The sequence below is a fragment of the Eleutherodactylus coqui genome, chromosome 6, assembly GCF_035609145.1.
Source record: "Eleutherodactylus coqui strain aEleCoq1 chromosome 6, aEleCoq1.hap1, whole genome shotgun sequence".
Taxonomy (NCBI): Eukaryota; Metazoa; Chordata; class Amphibia; order Anura; family Eleutherodactylidae; genus Eleutherodactylus; species Eleutherodactylus coqui.
Genome location: NC_089842.1, coordinates 165,612,176 through 165,634,675, shown reverse-complemented (window position 1 = coordinate 165,634,675; position 22,500 = coordinate 165,612,176).

The window sequence follows — 22,500 nt, the reverse complement described above, 5'->3', positions numbered from 1 at the left end:
TTTAATTTATGTACCAATTCTTCATATATCTCAAGATCTCTGCTTGCAGGCTTTATGTATGTAGGGCAGATTCGCAACCCCTGAAGTAAGAAAAAATGTTTTCCATTCAAAGACAGTAAGCAGAGATTTTGAAATCAGCTGATACTGAAGGTATAATTAAAATGTCAAGACATTATCTTATTCAAGTACATATATCGAGTATATTTAACTACTTTGGCCTTCCTGACCGAGTTTCATTTTGTAAGGAGAATTTATGTGTTTATCAAGGAGAAGCCAATCCCAGATCTCATGCAGAAAGTCTGGGACCCAGGAGAAATACAAATCACACCAGCCTGCGCGGTATCAGATGATTTCTAATGTATTCTAAGGTGTATTTTGGTTTATATATAGAGATGAGCGAGTATACTCACTAAAGGCAATTGCTCGAGCGAGCATTGCCTTTAGCGAGTACCTGCCCGCTCGAGACAAAAGGTTCGGGTGCCGGCGGCGGGCAGGGAGCTGCAGGGGAGAGCGGGGCGGAACGGAGGGGAGATCTTTCTCTCCCTCTCTCACCCCGCTCCCTCCTGCTGATGCCGCTACTCACCGCTCCCCCGCAGCGGCACCCGAACCTTCAGTCTCGAGTGGGGTGATACTCGATAAAGGCAATGCTCACTCGAGCAATTGCCTTTAACGAGTATACTCGCTCATCTCTATTTATATACCATAAATGACATCACAGGAAAAGTACATACCTCCAAGATTGATAATAATACATGATAGGCTGAAACTAAAATGTTTAACATAAGTTACACCTTCTAAGGTGTAACTATATTGTATAATGAAACCGTTATGAATTCAGTGAAAAGGAATGCAAGGGAGGCAGTCTGGAGACTCTTATCTTGTCTGTCTACCCCGTACTGGTATAGAAAAGGTTTTGTTTAACCCCTTCACTACTTATACAATCATCATGCTATATCTTTCTAGTCTACAATCCAATAAAAGAACAATTAACTGATATATTGATCTACAATTTTCTTAACACATTTTTCCAAATCTGATACAGCACTGTGCAAAAGTTTTAGGGGAAAATGCTGCAAAGTAAGAATGCTTTCAAGCATACGAGTGTTCAAATTATTTTTCTGGCAAGTAACAAAATGCAAAGGGAATGAACAAATCTAAATCAAATCAATATTTGGTGTGACCAATTCTTTCTCTCAAAGTAGCATCTATTCTTCTAGGTCAGCTTGCACGCTGGTTTTGAAAGAGCTTGACAGGAAGATCTTCTGTGGATGTAGACTTGCTCAGATCCCTCTGTCTTTTCAGGTAATTCCAGACAGACTCGATTTTGAGATCAGGTCTCTGTGGGGGCCATATCATCACTTCCAGAACTCCTAATTCTTCTTAATGCGGGAGATAGTTAGTAATGACATTGGCTGTAGATTTGTGGTTGTTGTCCTGCTGCTGAATAAATTTAGAGCCAATCAGATGCCTACTATTTAAAATAAAGATACTTTACAGCATTTTTTCCATATTTGCACTAAACGTTTGTACAATACTGTATGTGTCACTTTATGTGGTAATAACTTTGGAACTCTTTTATTTATGGAGGTGGTTCTGAGAATGCTTTTTCATGACACATTGTACTTTATGTTACATTTATGGTCCATTTAGATCAGTGTATTTTGTTTTTATTTATTAAAAAAAATCCAAATTTTAGAAAAACATTTTCTAAATTTGAAATTTTCTGTCTGGAAGACAGATGTAACACACATAGTAGTTAGTTATTAACATTTACCACGTCTACTTTATCTTAGCATCATTTTTGAAAGTGTTCTTTTTCAAGATGTTGAGGGGTCTATAAATTAGAAACCTTCAAAAAAATACCCCATTTTAAAAACTGCACCCCTGAAAGCATTTATAACAGCATTTAGGAAGTTTCTTAATGTAAAGGGTTGATATTTCCTCGGATGATATGAACATGACCTCTACTGGCTGTTGTGCAATACTGCATTTTGTTTATTTTTCTATGGAGTATTGCATACTATTTCCCATTGGGTGCAGAGATCAGGGGGGATGTCTGGAGGACTGGGGGTGATAGAGAGGTGCACAAGCTCAGGGTGCGTGGGCGGGAACTGTAGTAACTGGACAGCGAGTGACAAGTTGGAAGGCAATCCCAGTGGAGCTCAACTTTGAGAGACGGCATTGCAAGGAGAGATAGCAGCAAGAGGAATGAGAAGTGACAGGGGCTCCGCCTCTGAGTCTGTGCCATTCACAGGATGTAAGTTTGCGTCCTGTTGCCTTAAGTGGCTTTAAGGGGTTAATGTAGTATTTGGGGCCCCATTTCTAATTTTACCCAGGGTCACACTTTCTCTAAAATCAGTCCTGCCTCAAGTATTGCACCAGGTATAATACAGTATATGAGACTTTCCTGGAAGTTAATCAGTGGGTAAAATATTACAACATTTTAATTACCGGTATATGCATGTTAAATCATTCAATGGAGATATTAATCATAACAACACATACACAGGTTTTATTATCCAGGAAAGATTTTAACCACTAAACTACCCGGCATCAGATCAGTGCTTCCACCAACTAGAGACAAGAAATACATTGTTTTTACCCCTGGCCCACCAGGGATCAAACCATTCTTTTTCTAGTCAACTGCATTGCTAAGCAGTTATTATTGAACATATCTTTGGTAACCAGAGATTAAAGGTACCTTGACACGGGGCAATTAACGTTGGAATAAACCACCAAGAATGGACATGGTATACACACTTGTGTCAAGAAATTGTTGATGAAAAACAGCATGACACCCATTGCCTCCGTATTCTTCCTATCTCGCTACATGCAACTTTTTTTACTAGCGCGTTGAGCAGTGGTAATGGAAACAAAAATTCACATCGGCACATTGTTCTGTGAATCAGCCATCACAAAATAGGTGAAAAACTAAAAACGTGTTAGAAAAAAATCAGCCAAAGCAACTTTCCGCAACAACGTAATCTGGTGTACCGCCTGCACCAGTAACATCCCTCTCACCTGAAGAATATTCTGGTATCCTTTAAGTACTCCTTCATATGCTTTGTCCTTAAAGGCTTACGTGGCTTTTTTACATTATAGTCAATAGTTGATGTTTTTGAATGGGAGGGATCCGATTGGTTTAGTTTTTGATGTCTGTTTACCAGATCTATTTTTAAATGAGCATCTGCAGAAGGTTAGGAAGACAAAAGAATAAAAAATGTGAATCCCTTAACGCTATATGATGTAACTTTACGTCCTGGCAGGGTGGTACTTAACGCACCAGGACATAAAAATATATCATGGGAATGGCAGCAGGAGATGGCTGTGACAGATAGCCTGACTCCCGATGCAATGCAATACTGGAGATCGATGAGAACATCAATCTCCACCGTTAATCCTTTACTGTAGATCACAGCATGTAAAGGGTTCACAGAGGGAGTGCGCTCCCTCTGTGATGTCATCGGACCTCTGCGATGTAATCGCTTAGGGCCGATGGGTGGCGATGGCAACAGGATGCCAGATACTAGTGTCCCAGCCTGCCGTTAGCTATGATCACTATTGTAAGCAATAAGGCAATGCAGTACAGAAGTCCTGCAATGCATTATCATAGCGATCACAGCTGTTATAATTCAAGTTCCCTACAGGGAAATAAAAAAATGACCAAAAAACTAAAAATAGTATAAAAAAATGTACAAAATGTTTGCGCACTTTTCCCTATTTGTATATGTTTTTAAAAAAAGTAAAAATTAAACATATTTAGTGTCATCACATCCGTAATGACCTGTACTATAAATTTAACACGCTATTTATTTATCCTGCTTGGCAAACACTATAACCCCCCCTGCAAAAAAAAAAAAAATGGAGTACAAATGCTTATTTTGTTCGTTTTGCTCCCCCCTCAACAAAAAAAATAATGGTACCAATAAAACCTACAGCTCATCCCGCAAAAAACAAGCCCCAACAAAGCTCCATCCATGGAACAATAAAAAAGCTATGGGACTTGCAACTTAGTAAAAAAAAGGGTTTTTATTGTGCAAAAGTGAGAAAAAAAATCTAAAAAAAAGAAAAACGATTTCGCTATCGTTTCACTCCGTGGCAAAAATGTGTCATGTCATATATGCTACATGTTTAACGCTGTAATAAAAAAAAATGGCAGAATTGATGTGTTTTCTCTCCCTGCTCTCAAAAAAATTTACAAAAATGTTCCAATACATTACATGCACCCAAAAATGGTACCAATAAAAACTACAGTTCGCCACACAAAAAACCCTCAACAGAAAAATAAAAATGTATGCTTTTGAAAAGTGGAGATGAAAATCCCCGAAAAATCGTTGCGTCCTCAACACCAAAATAGGCCATGTCCTTAAGGGGTTAAAAAACAGATGCAAATGGAAACTAACTTTTTTAATGAATCCGTCTACTGGATCTGTTCAAAAGTCATAAATAGAGATGAGCGAACGTACTCGGATAAGCACTACTCGTCCGAGTAATGTGCTTTATCCGAGTACCTCCCCGCTCGTCCTGAAAGATTCGGGACGCGCTGCGGAGCGGGGAGCTGCAGGGGAGAGCGGGGAGGAACGGAGGGGAGATCTTTCTCTCCTTCTCTCCCGCCCGCTCTGCCCCGCTCCCCGCTGCGACTCACCTGTCAGCAGCGGAGCGCCCCGAATCTTTCAGGACGAGCGGCGAGATACTCGGATAAAGCACATTACTCGGACGAGTAGTGCTTATCCGAGTACGTTCGCTCATCTCCAGTCATAAACTATGGTTTCCATTGAATACCATTTTGCTATCCGTTTCATTAAAGAAAAAACAGATCTGTTGAAAACCGTCATGAAGACCCTGATGTGAATGCGCCATTATTATACAGTACGAAACATGGAGGCGCTAAATGTAAAATACACACAAAAGAATAAAAGTGCTTCCAGAAATAAGGCATAAACAGGTACAAATCCTAGCAATTCTCCTAAGTGACTTATGTATACTGAATAGTTGTAAATGTCCACTTTAAGGACAAGTCAATGTCACCTCGAGCGTCGAATATATTTGGATAACACCCAGCAATCGTCTACAACAGCATGTTTAATACTTGACAATTTCAGATTCCCCATAGAAATGTATTTATTCTGTCTCTGCTGGGGAGTGAGGATTACTCAGCTGTAGGGTGCTGCGGTCTGGAGAGGTTATCCCGGTAGGCTAATACAGGCTTGGCTTCTTAAGCCCTGTGTGTTGGCTATAAAGGATATATTAAATGGAAGGCATAAGCATTGCAAGATGTTCATCTACAGTCTAGTAGAGAAACATGGCCGGGGCTTCCTGCAGCTTTGCACATTTTAAAGTATAATACATCGCTATGAAATAACAAACCAATTTTTCTACTCAGCAAATAGAAAAAAAATGTAGAACCCCCCCCCCCCCCCCCCCCTCCGCTTTTTCTCATACAACTGCTATATTTACTGGTCGTCTCGTGAAATAAGGTCTGTGCCTCAAGTGTCACAAAAATACATGTTTGGAGAAAGAGTCGTCTCGGTAGAAATGAAACAATTTGTATCATGTTTAGCAACCTATTGTTTGCAAACAGATTTCAGAGTGGATTTCACCACGGCGGACTTCCAATCTGGTTTGTAATGGGATTTATTTATTAGGTCACGATTAGATTAAAAAAAAATATTTATTTTTTTAAATTGGAAAATGCGGCAGTAATGAGATATACTGAGAGTGTCTGCACCGCCGGTGTAGGACGGAGATCAACAGAGGAAATACGTTATAATTAGAGATGAGCAAACTGCTTAGGTTTATAGGAAATGGGGTCATTCATGAGGTTTGGATGAATTTGGCGAAATGTCTGAAAAAGCTGATTTTAAAATCCTTGCTCATCTTTAGTTAGAATATTGCCTTGCTACTTCGTGCTTCAAGGCTTTTGGTCGAAATAATGGGGGTTTTTTTGCAGGTTTCTTTTCTAGTTATTAGGAATGAAGAACAGACTATCCTACCAAAGGTATTTGGACACCCCTATACTAGAATGGATCGTGTCTTATTAGCATGTTACATGCAATAAATAGTGATGAGCGAGCATACTCGCTAGAGGCAATTGCTCGATCGAGCATTGCCCTTAGCGAGTACCTGCCCGCTCGAGAGAAAAGGTTCGGCTGCCGGCGGCGGGCAGGGAGTGACAGAGGAGAGCGGAGAGGAATGGAGGGGAGATCTCTCTCTCCCTCTCTCCCCCCGCTCCCTCCTGCGCACTGCCGCAACTCACCTGTCACCCGCGCCACTAAGGACAATGCTCGATCGAGCAATTGTCCTTAGCGAGTATGCTCGCTCATCTCTAGTAATAAACCATCCTACAAAAGAGGTGTCAGCCATAGTTTGTGATGGGAACGGTATGCTACTGAATATATGGGCTATGCTGCTGCACTGAAGCCATGCATCACAAAATGCAATGCTTCGGCCTGTCTACAGGGGTGCAAGTAGCCTCGTCATTGGACAGTTAAGCAATGAAAGACGTTCTATGAAATGAAAAAACACACTAATTTATCTTCAGATCAGATCAGATGGATGTACCTGGGTGTGGAGGACGCCTGGGAAATGTATTTTACCAGAGTGTGTTGTGCCAATAGTTAAGTACGACAGGATGGGGATATTTTAATGCGGTATGGTCTTGGTCTTTTGGTTGTAGTGGCAAGAACCATGAACTTGGAGATGAACCTTGACATTCTAGACAATAATTTGCTGCTGATAATGTGGAAATACTCTGGGAATGGTCAGCAATACTTCCAACAAGACGACACGCCTTGTTGATAATCCCACACTGTTTTATGTTGGTTTGTGGATATGGATGTTCCACAATTGGACTGGCCTGCACAGAGACTCAACCTGAACCCTACTGAGCATCTTTTGAATAAACTGGAATATCGGGTCAGGAAATATGAACAGCATCCATCTTTGCGAGAACTCACCAGACGTTTGCAGGATGAATGGAGGGAAATACCAGCTGAAGTATATCAGATGTTAGTTGAAAGAATGCCATGCAAAGTATCCACTGTCATTAGGGACAAAGAAGGCCCCACTAAGTATTAACATATATAAATACTACCTTTGGTTCAGATGTCCAATTACTTGTTGTAGGATAGTGTACATGGAGGTAAGTGGCTTCAAGCATGAAAATTACCACAGTTCTAATATAGGTTCATGACAATGTTGCTTCACTCTTCTCAGAATGGTAGCATAATGTTTTGGCCAGTTGCCTCCACTATTTGCTCTCGAAGTTGGGCACAAATGGATGATTCCTCTGCAGGTTCATACCACTCATGAATAAGGACTATAGGCTAAACTAGAGCTCCTCGACACAGAAGACAAAAGGACTGTCTTTAGTGAAATGTGCACCCTTGTTTTGTTCTATCCTTGATATGAAATCTCACATTCAGGATGCTCACCTGTCCCCAATCCAGCGATAGACAAGGCCTCATGATCACAGGAGTTCACATGTGACATAATCAAAAACTTGAAAGATGAGACAAATTGAAGCCAAAGTCTTATCAACATTCCTCACTCAATTCTACAAGCTCCATGATGTTGTGTTATGGCCAGTTACTCAAATGAGTTAATAAGCGAACTTGATCTTGGACTTATCACTGAACTCCGTTCTAGTTTGTAAGCTCTGCCAGTCTGTGACAGCCCCCGGAGTGGCAGCACCGACTGGCTATATAATGCACTGCAGCAGAAACTTCTCACCAGTAACCGAGTGCCACAAAAGTACCAGCTGCTGTTTTCTACCATACCTTGCTCCAGTTGTGCCTATGCTCCAGCTGATATGCATTGCTAGTCTGTATTACCAGCCACTACTGACTTTATGATCCCATTGGCTCTGTGCTTTAGCTGATGCACCTCAACCATGTTGTGAATGCCAACAATGTACAAGCCATTGTTGTTTGCTATATGCTACTCCAGAAGTCTCTACATTCTAGCTAACTGTTGTGGCGTGCCAGTCCATGAACATCTCTGTATTGGTACACTATTGCTGTGTGCTGCCTTTGGCCACCAACATTTCCATTGATTTCTGGCATATTGTCCTACTCACTGAGCTCCTGTGTCTAATCTCTGAGGTGTTTTGCTGTACAATGCAGATCTTGCTAGAAACCACTACTCTACCACCAGAAGCGTAACTTGAAGCTCCTGGGCCCCAATGCAAAACCTGTAACAGGGCCCCCAAATATAACACTTTATTCATAGTACTGGGCTCCGTATATGGAGAAGAGAGGCCTTATGGAGCCCCTAAGGCTCCTGGGCCCGGGTGCAACCGCATCCCCTGCATTCTCTATAGTTATGCCCCTGTCTACCACTGACTTCCAGACCTTTGCATCTCTCAAGATATATAACATTCATGCTACAGTTTGCCACTTTTTTGGAACCATATTTTGGTCCTCCATGGAATGCATTGCACAAAAAGTGTAACAATTAGCTTCTGTCCCAAAATATACAGTAGTATCTTCAATATAGCTGGTCCTATAAGTAGAAATCTGACTATGATAGGTGATGCCTCTAAATGGAAGATTTTACAGTATACTCTTTAACCCCTTCCAGCTCCAGGACGTACCGTTACGTCCCGGGAGCCTGGTACTTCCCGCAAAAGGACGTACCTGGTACGTCCTGGAGATAGCACGGGATCACATAAGATCCCGCGCTATCCCGCAGCGGGAGCCGGCTGTCAGTCACAGCCGGCGTCCCGCTCCAACAGCGGGGGGACATCGGAGATGCGCCCGCCGCTGTTAACCCCTTCCCTGCCGCGATCTAAGTAGATCACCTGTGTGTCTCCGGCCGGAACTCGCGATGTTATCGCGAGAGCCCGGCCTGTCACCGTGGCAACAGGACGCCAGACACTGGCGTCCTGTATTGCCTGTGCCTATAATCGCTGTACAAGCGATAAGGCATGGCAGAGCAGTAGCTCTGCCATGCCTTATGACAGCGATCATAGGCACAGTGATGTAAGTCCCTCAGAGGGACTCAAATAGTATAAAAAAAAGAAAAGAAAAGTGTAAAAAAAAGAAAAATGTAAAAAATAAATGTAAAAAAACCCCTTTTTTATGCTTTTTCTAATATTAGCGTAAAAAAAGGGAAAAAAAACTAAAACCCCACATATTGGATATTGACGCGTCCGTAACGACGTGTACAAAAAGTTGAACATGCTTTTTATTTTGTACGACAAAAAGCGTTAAAAAAACCGCTAAAAAACAGAGGCAAAATGCTAATTTTTAGCATTTTGCCTCACAAAAAATGCAATAAAAGTGATCAAAAAAGCCGTACATTTCCCAAAATGGTACCAATAAAAACTACAGCTCGTCTCGCAAAAAATAAGCCCTTAAAGAGCTCCGTACATAGAAAAATAAAAAAGTTACATGACTTTGAAGGCAGCTATAGAGAAAAAAAAAAAGATTTCCAAAAAAAAGGGGGTTTTATTGCAAAAAAGTGTAAAAACCTAAAAAAAATATAACAATTTTGGTATCGTTGTTACCATACCGACCCGCAGAAAAAATTTAGTGTGTCATTTATGCTGCATGATTAACGCTGTAAAAAAAAAAAAAAAAATCTATGGCAGAATTGATGCGTTTTCTCTCCCTGTTATCATTAAAAAAAAAATAAAAATTTTACGATATTGTCTATATACCCAAAAGTGGCACCGATAAAAACTACAGATCGCCACGCAAAAAACAAGCCCTTATACGGCCGCGTCCACGGAAAAATAAAAAAGTTATGGCTTTTGAAAAATGGAGATGGAAAAATACCAAAAAATCGCTTGGTCCTCAACGCCAAAATAGACCGTGTCATTAAGGGGTTAAAGAGGGTATCCGACACTGCAATCAAGTTTCAAAACACTCCAGATCAGCCCTATATGACTCCATATATGCACCGATTACCTCCTATAAGTGTTTGTCATTCTCCCACTGCTCCTGCCACTTGCCATGCATGTTTATAGGGTTGACTTATGGTTTCGTCTTTTGCAGAGTGAGTATGTGCAGTTGTAAATTCAGATGGTGAATCTGTATATGCGCCTTAAAGATGGCAATAAGGAAGATGGAACAATACCTCTGCAGCGCCACCTATTGGATGTCAGCATTCCTTCAAATCAATGTACGACTCTTTAATAAGTCTGTAAAACAATGATTGCATCAAGAAACCAAGCCAGAAAACCATACAGAGGCAGCTCTTTTCGGGTGTTTTCCCTCATCAGTAGGTTTCTGGCTTGGCTTGTGAGACGCCTGCGATGTGGGTCAAGAGGGGGGTCGTCTCTCCTTAAAGATGTACGTTTCTGGTCCTCTCTGCCCATTCATCATTGATGCAAGAAGTGAGAAGCCACAGACAGAACCAGAAAATTGTGCCAATGGGCATAAAATTGGTTGAAGCAGGGACACTGCATGAGAGCCAGGCCACGTGACAGTCAGTCAGAAACCTAGATTTAGAACAGGGCAGGTAAAGAAACCATACTGAAAAAGTTTTAAACCACTTTGATTTGTTTTAATGTGTGGAGTTATAAAGTTTTTGGAATATCCCTTCCATATTCGAGTAGAAGAGCTCTTAGACAAACCATTTCTGATAGCTAAGACTTCTCCCTTGTACATACGATCATCTTTGAGATGTATTCAGAACAGTATTCTACTATTGATCAGCTAAGTATGACTAAATATTATCAATATTAGCCAAGAAACAACTACATAATGGCTTTATCCATTAGATACATTGTGCAACGGGTAGAAATATTTCTTTATTTGTGTCAACAATGTCCAATGTTCTTCGGGTCTCTTTCTAAGTTAATTAAGGACACTGAACAGATTTGACAAGACTAGATAATATGGTAGGACATTAATGACTTTTGCAAAATCCATTCTCATTTCTCAAACCTTGTCTTAATTACACCAGTAATTAAATGGCCATCCAACCTTCATTTACTAGAAGTAAGAAAAACAACAATCAGCCGTGCATGAGATAATGCTGAGAAGGATGACATCATGCTTTTTCTTATACTCCTCTTTTCATACTGAATGAGTAAGGAAAATGAACTCAGTGCAGACTCTGGTTTGTATTTGAGTATATCTTGGTTGCAAGACTATATGAGAAAGGAGAGCAGCTACAAAGAATATCTCTTGCTCTGGAGAACCCAGCAGACCCATGCAATACACACAACTGTAGTAATGCTGGAAAATAGTTTAGTAATGCTGGGAAATTAAACATGTGCTACCAGGTTCGACCTAGATAACAGCTGACGTTGGAGCCAAGAAATGGGTTAACCTTTTTTCACTGTTTAACCCCACTAATTGGGATCTGGTCTTCGCTGTGAAGGACCCCAATCCATTATCCCAAAAATAGAGTAGGTTATGTGGCTGCTGATGCCAACTGGTAGAAGTTGCTGTAACGTGGTACAGGAGGGTATAGACAGACATGGTCATAGAACAGAGCCGAAGTCAGGACAGTTGGCACCCGGAGTCCCAGGAAGCTCAAATAATCCAGATCTTCAAGTAAACAGGCAATCCACGGATCATGGAGAGCAGCAAATATAGGAATGCCCCAGATTATTTTTAAAAAATGGGGAGGAGAAAATAGGGAGTAATAGAAAAAAACCCTTATTGCGCTCATGGTCCCAATAGCTACACCCAAAAAGACTTTCTGACAGACCGTTGGATATTTTGGCGTATAAAACGCCTCTTTCAAGCATATAATGTATGATAGACAGAGATACACACACACACATATATATTTATTTATTTTTTGCTGTCTATTATGCGGTCACATGGCAATGCTTAATTTCACTTGTGGTAGTGCTGCAGGTAGCGCCGTATTTGCCACTAGGCATTGGAGCGCCAACGCCTAAGGCATCCAGCCACGGAGGGTGGTGCCTAAAACTGTGAGAATTTTTTCATTTATTTCTTCAAACTCATCTCCCAGGACTCCTGCCTACTGTCACATGGGAGAATGGGATGGGTAGGGATTAGAGATGAGCGAACGTACTCGGTAAGGGCGATTTCACAATTGAGCACCGCGATTTTAGAGTACTTCACTACTCGTGTGAAAAGTACTCGGGTGCACCTGGGGTGAGCGGGGGGTTGCAGAGGGAAGTGGGGGGAGAGGGAGAGAGAGAGAGCTCCCCCCTGTTCCCCGCTGCTACCCCCCGCTCCGCCGCGCCCCCCCCCGCCCCCTCGGCGCACCCGAGTAGTGAAGTACTCGAAAATCGCGGTGCTCGATTGCGAAATCGCCCTTACCGAGTACGTTCGCTCATCTCTAGTAGGGATGGTTTGTGATGCACGGGTGGGTTAACGATTTTACAGGAGCTGATAAACTAGCAAGTAATGGCCCAACAGGGTGCGGTATGTCCAGCCGCTGAGCGCTAAATGGTGCCTGGTGGAATATAGTATTAGCAGGTGAGGGAGGTGAGAGGGCACTTTATGCATGCCTGAACTGCCCACTAGCTTTTGCTATGGGGTATCTGGAGTGCAGTATAACCACCAGATGTCAGTAAGGAACCATAATTGTGTGATTGCAACATTGATATAAGTAGTAATTACAATATCTTAGCAAAATGAGAATTTATTGTAGAAAACTGAACACCTAAAGGGAGGCTCTAATACCCTGTTGGCCACCTCTAGCTTAGATGCAAGATGTGATATAGGTGGGCATGGAGTATATCCCACGGTGTATTGGTCCACATTTGCTATAACTGAGCCTCTAGATTGTGCAAATTGGTACGTGGTCGAAGTTGGTATTCTACATGGTTCCATACATGTTCAGTTTGAGTTATTCATGGTTGTCAGATGATCAAACGATCCTCTCTACTGGCAGTCTGTCAATGGTGTCCTAAACCGGGTCTCCTTGTGTGCTTGGCTTCATGCATTCACTGGTCCTAACACCTCTTTTTAGCCTGGTCAGAATATCCCAGATGGCGGGCAATTTGTCGATAAGAACATCCAGCTTCTCGCATTGCAGTAATGCGCCCCCTCTCAAATTCTATTAATTGGGAGAAATCTTTTTAATTGCGTCGTAGAGGCGTCTGGTGGCCAACAAGATCTACACAAGCGGAAAAAGAGGTCACTACACACAAGGAGCCTCTGAGAGCCTTTTTATAGGCCAAGGGGGGATCAATTTTAGGACCTCAGGTGGGAAGTCTGTTCATCTAATCACATCTGCGTAAGCTGTACCTGCATGCCGAGTTTTGCTGCAAAACGAAAACTCTTTCTAGGTGCTTGATGTTTTTTTTCTAGCAAAGAGTGTATGTATGTGCTTCTGTCTGATGTTTCATTCGGAGCCTCCATTACTGAATTCCATTAAAATGCAGGATGAAATAGCGCTACATGCAGCATTATATTGTCTTGCCAAATACCATATAGCAAGATGGAAACCAAGAGGAGCCCAGTATAGCCAATGGAGTTCATTCGGTTTCGTCATAAGATTTCCTGCCCGTAGCAGAGCAAAAACACAACCTACAATGTCAGTGTGATCAAACCCTAACTGGACATCTACATGGGAGGCATTGTTAGCAGTAGAATATCCACCAGTAAAGGATCTGTAGCCAAATCCATATGTATAAGGCTACTTTCACACCTCGTTCAAGCACCCACCCAGGCTTCTCGTCCAAGAATTCTGTCTGACATGCTGGATGGCTCCGTAGGCTGTCATTTCTGAAACCGAGACCAACGCTGCAAACAGCAGGTTTCTGTCTGTTGCCAGCAATTTAGCTCTACGGAATAGTGCTCTTCTGTCCAGCTAAAATGTTGGAAACCTGCATGTCTGTGTGTAAGACGCGCTGTTATGTGTGCTACTGCAAGAAAGTAAAAGGACATCGCTGTGTGAAAACATTCAGATGTTTGGGGCATATTTTCAAAATGTGTAACTTTTAGATTTCTGTCATGTCTTTAAATGTATCGAAGTACACATTACTACCAAAAAGTGGACGTGACTCTATGCCTACTATATGTGGTTTTTGATGGATCCTTTTTCTTCAATGGTGGAGAAAATGTTTTTCTGATAGAAGCAAACATAAGCTTGCTTCTGGTACTGTCTCTATGAAATACACTTGGTTCTTTTATTGAATGTATGTAATAGGCTTGGTTCTGTTACAGTATTTATGTAGTAAGCTTAGTTCTGTTACCATGTAAGAAGCTTAAAAGTAGATAAAAGATAGAGTCCTTTGTGCTCCCCCGGTGATTTGACATGGGCAAATCAATGGATAATGTTTTGCCATTTACTTAGGAAAGAGAGAGGAGCTTTTCAGGCTGTAACTAAGAAAAATGACCCTTTCCCCCAGGTCAAAGGAATCCATTGGTAATCCAGAAAGTACTTTCCAATACTTTTAATCTTCTATAAAATCAGTGCAACAAGAACAGAGTGGTACACAATACATTTGGGCATACAAATGCCTTTATGTAAGAAGCTTGGTCCTGGCACTGTATCCATGTAGTAGACTTATTTTAGTTATCATATCTATATGGTAAATAAGATTCTGTTACTGTATCCATGCAGTAAGTTTGTTTTAATTATGATAGCTATATAGTAAGTTTGGTTCTGGTACTGTATCTATGTTGTAAGCTTGTGTTGGTTATCATATCTATATGGTAAGTTTGGTTCCTGTACTCTATCCATGTAGTAAGCTTGTTTTGGTTATCATATCTATATGGTAAGTTTGGTTCTGGTAATGTTTCCATGTAGTAAGCTGTTTTTTTTTAATGATAGCTATATAGTAAGCTTGGTTCTGGTACTGTATCCATGTAGTAAGCTTGTTTTGGTTATCGTATCTATATAGCAAGCTTGGTTCTGGTACTATATCTGTATAGCAAGCTCAGTTCCGTTACTATAATTTAATAGTAATCTTAGTTCTATTGCCATACATATCTTCCTGCTGGATATAAGCCTCTGCCAGAATCATTTAACAGTAGCTTAATTGCTTCTCCCCAATGTAAACCAATGCACTCTCCATTGAGAATGCATATGTATTGGGCAGTCAGGAGCGATAGCGGCCATCCTAAGGAGTGTTTGCCCGAAACATATTTTAAAGTGTATAAGTCTACCTGACTCACCAGTAGGAGGTGCAGGTACTAAAAGGGCCTGGGGCAGCATGAACACTAAATATGGCCCTGGCTGGGGGCAAATTGAACACTTCTTGTAATCTACATATTTCATCTGCTCCTTGAGTGTCCCAACACGGGGACACTTTGTTTTTATCTTATTGTGAAGAGATCTTTCTAAAAAGTAGGGATTGTCCAAAGCAGATAACTTCTTTAAAAGAGGTAACTAAGGTCAGAATCATAGCTCTGCTTTTGTACATCTTGGATTTAGTTCTTTGCTCTACACCTGTCCTTAAACACCCGGTGTAGGCAGAGGGACTACAAATTCCTAGGTTTCTATGCAAACTCTGTTACTAGGCCCCCCATCTACCATGTGCCGATATCACAGCGTGAGAGGTCTGCAACACGCGGCTTCGTAAGGGGACTGTAATTTCAAAGACTTCAACACTGCAGGATACAACAGTACTTACCTGCATAAGTGTTTAACTTCGCTGCAAGTCAAATTCTATTGCTTAATGTCTATTCTCCATGGTGAATCCCATTAAATGCAGCGAGCTGGGAAGCGGAATGGAGAATTCTAAGTGCTGTTTGTAGAAGCAGAGTCTGTCATTTCCCCATATCTCTTCCTTGTTCACACTCACCAGACACCGAGGCTGAACGCTTAATCAGTCTTAAACATGCATCTGTTTACCCCAGAGAGATGAACCGCTCATTTGTGCCTGTTTACAATATGTTTCTATACATTAGTGGACAGGGATAGATTACCACTCCTTACTACCTTTAGAAATCTTATCAGCTGCATTTTTCATTCTTATATCTATTTCAGTGAGCCCTTTGCTGAGGCCTGCTGCGTCTTAAAGGGGTTTCCGGGAATTCGATTCTTGTATTTAATAGGAGCTGCACCTGCACTCCCAAACCGGGCCACTGCAGTAGGGTTGGCGTCACCTGCTTCCTGTGCCGTCCATACTGTATGTCCTGGATTGGACACAAGAGCAGCTACGGTACAGCTGACAACTGATTAAGTGGTAGGAGGAATGATTTGACAACCAATGATATGCCTGTATTTTCCATGTTTTAAACTATTTAAGGGGGGTTGTATTAGATTGTGACATGCTTGACAAAGGCTGTTTGTAACGGCCGAAACGTTGCGTGCTTACTGAGGATGGAATAAAGAAAGAAAAACCTGTTTTATCGCACCTGAATGTTTCTGCTGCCATTTCTGTATAGGATTTTGGGAATTAAGTGGAAGATTTGGATCCATCTTCTGAACAGCAGCTGTGCAGGGAGAGCCTCCCCTTGAATAAGGGTTTGCTGTGGTGCTGCGGGCGTCTGATTGTGTTTGCCGTCCATACTGACAACAGTGCTGGGAATCAGCTATTTGGTGATCATCCATTGACAATAGAAAAAATGTCTGAATTACTAGACAACTTTAACCCCTTCAGTGGTAGGTTTATTATTACCATGTCATGCCTCACATGGCAGGTTTTTTAAATGAGTCAACAATGTAATTTAATCTCGCAAGTATTTATTAAGGAATGCAACAATCACATTGCAATATTGCAAGAATGCATTATAACAATTTTAACTGCAGGGTCAGTGCAGCAAGCCCTGGAGATTTTCTGGGCGTGCCACTAAAGGGGTTAAAGCACTTTCCCTGAAACTATTTGATAGTATTGCAAAACCTTAGCACAAATATTTCATCCTTTTGAGTTTCTCTTGAAATTAGGAAGTTAAAGGGATTATCGGTGAAGTGAAAAAAATGTAAAAAACATCTGTAAATGTTGTAAGATCTAAAAAGAACCAGTACTCACCTGTTCTTTCTCCTCTGGCATCTCTCTCTCTCTCTCTCTCTCTCTCTCTCAAGCTCAGAGGAGCATCTTCGCTCAACTCTAGCAGGGATAAATGATCAGAGGCCTAACTTGGAAGCCTCTGGGTCCCTATGCAAAGTCTGTAACAAGGCCCTCAACTCTAATGCTTTACTCATAGTACTGGGCTCCCTATATGGAGAAGAAAGGCCTTATGGGCCCCCTAAGGCTCCTGGGCCCGGGTGCAACCGCATTCTCTGCATCCCCTATAGTTACACATCTGTCAATGATGTTTCGTACTGCTTGTAAGCAATCAGTGGCGTCAGAGGACGTGCTAGGCTGCTTGTATCATGGCTTCGATCACTGAGCCATGCTGACTGTAGAACGCCACATGACCGTTGAGAACACTGATTGGTTGTAGTGGTGCTGTGCTGTTTATTTGTCAACAAAGACCACGAAGACCCCAAGAGCATCTACACTGAATTTTCAGGAAAAAGGATGTGAGTTTCTTCTTATGTTTTATGACATTTGCAGATGTATTTAAATTTTTTCACCTCTTAAATAACTCCCTTTAAGATGTTGTCCAGTTACTGGACAACATTCGGTGATAGCTTTAACTAGACAGCTGGATAGGTGCGACCCTCCAGAAAAGATAGTGGGATGGTAGGATATATTATTCAACTTTAACGGTAATTTTTATTGTTTTATTCAATTTTTATTCTCTTTCTGTTCTAGCATTTGCAACATATCTATTATAGGTTGTAACCACTTCGATGAACTTGCATATCTTTTATGTATTAGTCCCACCCAGCGTGACTGAAGAAGGGGTTCACCCCGAAACGTATATCCTATTCTGTTTTTTAATATACTCAATAAAAGAGAAGTTGGATAATATATCCTACCGTCCCACTATCTTTTCTGGAGAAGTGCCTATCCACCAGTGTTTTCTCTCTATAGCTTTTCACACAAATGTCGTGTTTGGTGGGCTCTCCTGGTTTGCAGTACCTCCACAGCTCATTCAATTTTCACAGCCCATTCTATGGCTTTTTGGTCTTCAGACATCATCTATGACCAAAACCTCCAGTATCATCGGGTTTGCCCCACCCCTCTCCTTTCCTACTGGAAGTAAGGTGACTACTGCAACGAATCAGCCCTCACTTCCTGGTTGCCATGATGCCAGTGTCAAGTCCACTTGAAATGTGCTATAACTGTAGTCCCAAAAAAAACACTCAGGCACGGTTCACCCCACAGTACTAGGAAAGCAAACTAAGTGGTAACGAAAAATAAAGAAGAGGAGAACTTTCCCTATGGGTCTCTAGCAGGTTATAGTCCCTACCTAATAGTGAATGTCCCATCCCGATAAGGACACATGTTCCTGGGGCACTCACTATCCCTGCAATCTATAGCTAAAGATACCACTATACAAAAAAACACACTTGACCATAAATCAAACCACTGTACTTATGTGATTGGTTGCTATTGGCAAGAAAAATTACAGGGGAAGTCGGTTAATTTTTGATTTTTATTTACGCCAGTATAACACAGACGTCCTGCTCCGCTGGAGCAACTGTGATGATTGTTGCTTCGTTACCATGCCATGAAAGTGTAAGGGGGTCCATGTGAGGGCATGGGAGAAAATGTGTTCACTTGTGTGAATGAATATCCGCACATGCAAACATTTATTTACCTAAGTGAATATACACGAACTCAAGCAAAACCCCACCCCCTCTCGTGAGACCACGGGCAGCCATTTTGGAACTAGAAAAAGAATGTTCACTGTGCTATCAGACAGAGTGGTCAAGTCAGCAGCAACAGTGTCTGCTGAAGGACATTGTGGAAGGGCCTCTAGCACAGATGATGTAGCGACTGCCATTGTACCAGAGGGCTGCTATTGTGCTGTCCCCACGCCAGGGGAGCAGTAGCTGCTGGAGAGATGCAAAAGATGTGGATTACCAGCAAGTAGACCCCAATGACCCAAGTGTTGATCCCTAAAAAACATGTCTGAGTCCACAGAGACACGGAGCTCCGAAATGTAGCCACATACTCTGGCACCTACCTACTGCGATATTGCCATGTCGGGGGCCTTGAAGATAGTAATACAGAGTACTAGGATGATGAAGTACTATGATGAAAATGGGTAGTGATGAGACAGTTGAAGTGCCTTATCCTGCCGAGGTTATGTCATAATGTACAATTTTGGATATATGAAATAGGAATAAGACCCAGTTATAGATGCAAAAAAAATGAGTTTGCTATGAGTATGATTTCCAGTTTTACTATTCAACATCTAATTACAAATCCCCTTCTATGGAGTGACAAAACCAACTAGAGTTCAGTAAAGTTATATTTTTATAGACTGTGCTGCCTCCGCCTCCGTTTGCCACTGTGGCTCCATATTACACCATCCATCACCCTGCTTTTCAAAAGGATAAATAGTAAAGGCATTAAGGTTGGGGCTTTGCATTATTGCTCTATTCAGAATGATTCACTGTCGTTATCTTTGTAAAAGCTAAAAGCTTCGGAAAGCAATCATCTTACAGTTTTAATGCAGTCCAATTTTAGAAATTCAAATGATTGCATAACTAAACGGATGCATTATAAAAAAAATGTATTACCATAAGGGAGGGAGAAAGTTCCACATGAATGTACTGTATGTATAGGAGGATGTATGACAGATCTTCAGTGGATGATGAGAATGCATCAGAACTCTACTTGCCAACATGGGGTAATACATATCATCAGGAGTGAACTGAGAGTGATCTCTGCCCCTGTACACCAAAGTTCATGAGCCCCTTACTAACCACTACAGCTGTGATACTAGTGGTGCACATACAAAAGAGTGAGCCTCTCACCAAACATGGTAGACCCTCATCATGCCACACCCTTTTTGCTCAGTAATGTAGTACCTCCTAAGGGAAGAAAACTATTGTTTTTCACAATCCAGTAGTAAAGGGGATGGAGTCAACCAGAACAGGACCCCCTTTGTGGTTTATACACTCATGCATGGCAAACTTGATTTGGATTAAACAAAAACCTTTGAGGAGCACTTATGGATATTTTGTTTTTATGGTTCCTGCACTTATACCAAAGCTTTATCTAACTGACTGAAGAGTTATGGACAACTCTGGCTATGGGTTTTTGGCACTGCCCTAATACGTAAATGGTCAGTCTACTCCTGCAAGCTGTAAATTACTTCCCTAGCCCCTTTAAAGTCATCAACTTATCATCAAGTGAAACATGCGACAAGTGGGTAGAGGCCTGCACTCTCTGAGCAGCTTCTAAGAGGAGGCTGAGAATCTGTGCCATGGAGGCTATGAGTGCAGCGCACTCTATGTAATCTTGCGCACAAATGAAGGTGAACAATGGGTATGGACGACTAATGGAATTAGGTAACCGTGATGCTAGTGCCTGGTTAAAAAGCTCTTGGTAGTGAAATAAGAATAACACACGTATGCAAGTAATCTGCAGGCACACCATTTACTTTTGGAATGTGGCAGTCTGCAGCAATATTAAAACAATAAAACTTTCATATACATAGGTTAACACTTGATACACGGATGAATAAACCCTGGGGAGGCAGCACCTGAGATAAGGGGGAGCTATAGAGAGAGAACTGACTATGGCTGAAATGAACAAAACCCCTATCATCTGACTAACAGTAATTTGTCATTCCTGACACGTGAGCCAAACTCAGTTAATCCTATGGAGATTCTCTGCTGTCTAAAGCTTGTGTCTTGTGTCGGCTATTTGGTAGAAAGCAGAGCTGGAAGGCCTGCTTGAACAGACGTCAGATTTTGAAGACAGGAGCTGTCTTCTCTCTCAGTGTAGTGGGAGATTGATTAGCTACACACAGTGTTTCTGAAGGTACCATTAAGTGTCTTAAGTTATAGGGCAGAGGAGAAGCCAGTGGCTTCACATAGTTGCAAAACAATTCTTCCCTCTCCTTTTCCCTCTCTCGTTCTCTCCCCACTGACTGAACTGCTCTAACTAAACACTTTTCAATTTTTCTCCTATGCCACAGAACACAGGGAACAGGAAAACTCTTCAACCCCCTCCTTTTCAAAGAACTCACATCAGCTCGGCTGCGATTAGCTCCTCCCCTTGAACAATCATGTGACTTGGGCCACATGCTCTATGACATCATTCCAGGTCCATTATCCATTATTTACAGTGAAATTACTAAGTTACCTTAACTATTTAGTTCACTATCTTGACTCCATCTTCTCATTAAATGAAATTCAGCATCACTACCCTTTTCTAAATGTAGTGAGAACAGTTGTTCTTAACTTACAATTAAATGTTTTTATACTATAGTGCCACACCAGGTCACTACACAAGTACATAACGTCTCTGTTATGTTTATGCAGTGTGCAAGTACAGCAGCCTTCATGTACATCTCCAACACATCAGACCAATTAATTACAGTTCCTAATAGACCAATATTGACATATATTATCTCACCAAAATGTAGGGAACACAAAATTGGGCAAATAATGGTAACGAAAACTGAGATGAGAACACTATCGCTAACCAACTTGGGTATGGCACACCCTGCCTAAAAGCAAGGCAATTGCTCCAATAAGGTCAACCCCATGTCAGGAATCTAGGGGGCCTAGTCTGTCCCAAGATGGAGGATAGGGTAGATGTTTAATGTAGATTAAAAGGACAAGGTATATAACACAGTATTTGATAAATATGAATAAGCCTCACATAGAAAAAAGAGCCACTGGTATTTAATAGAGATGAGCGAAAGTACTCGTCCGAGCTTGATACTCGTTTGAGTATTAGCGTGTTCGAGATGCTCGTTACTAGAGGCGAGCACCACGCGATGTTCAAGTTACTTTCACTTTCATCTCTGAGACGTTAGCGCGCTTTTCTGGCCAATAGAAAGACAGGGAAGGCATTACAACTTCCCCCTGCGACGTTCAAGCCCTATACCACCCCCCTGCAGTGAGTGGCTGGCGAGATCAGGTGTCACCCGAGTATATAAATCGGCCCCTCCCGCGGCTCGCCACAGATGCATTCTGACAGTTCAGGGAAAGTGCTGTCTTGCTGGAGTTGCTATAGGGAGAGTGTTAGGAGTTATTTAGGTTTCAAGAACCCCAACGGTCCTTCTTAGGGCCACATCTGACCGTGTGCAGTACTGTTGAGGCTGCTTTTTGCAGTGTTGCACTTTTTTTTTTTTTTTGTATATCGGCCGTGCAGAGCATTGCGTCCTCAGTCTGCAGTAATTTTACATAGTATAGGGCCAGTAGTGCTGAGGCAGGGACAGTGAAAAAGGTGAAAGACATATACTGTCTATATAGGCAGTGGGCTTTTCCAAAAGAAATTGGGAAGAAACATTCTATTTGGGCTGCCTGTGACCGTCTTGAGTGTACTGCGTCTCTGCTGGGGGTAGTAGTCCTAATTAATACGCAGCCAGCTAAGTGTTACAGCAGGCTTGCGCAAAATTCTTTCCTGGCTCTGCGTTGCCCGTTACATCACCGCTGTCATCCTGTCCAGAGGGAAACAGTCTGCAGTAATTTTACATAGTATAGGGCCAGTAGTGCTGAGGCAGGGACAGTGAAAAAGGTGAAAGACGTATACTGTCTATATAGGCAGTGGGCTTTTCCAAAAACATTTAGGAAAAAACATTCTATTTGGGCTGCCTG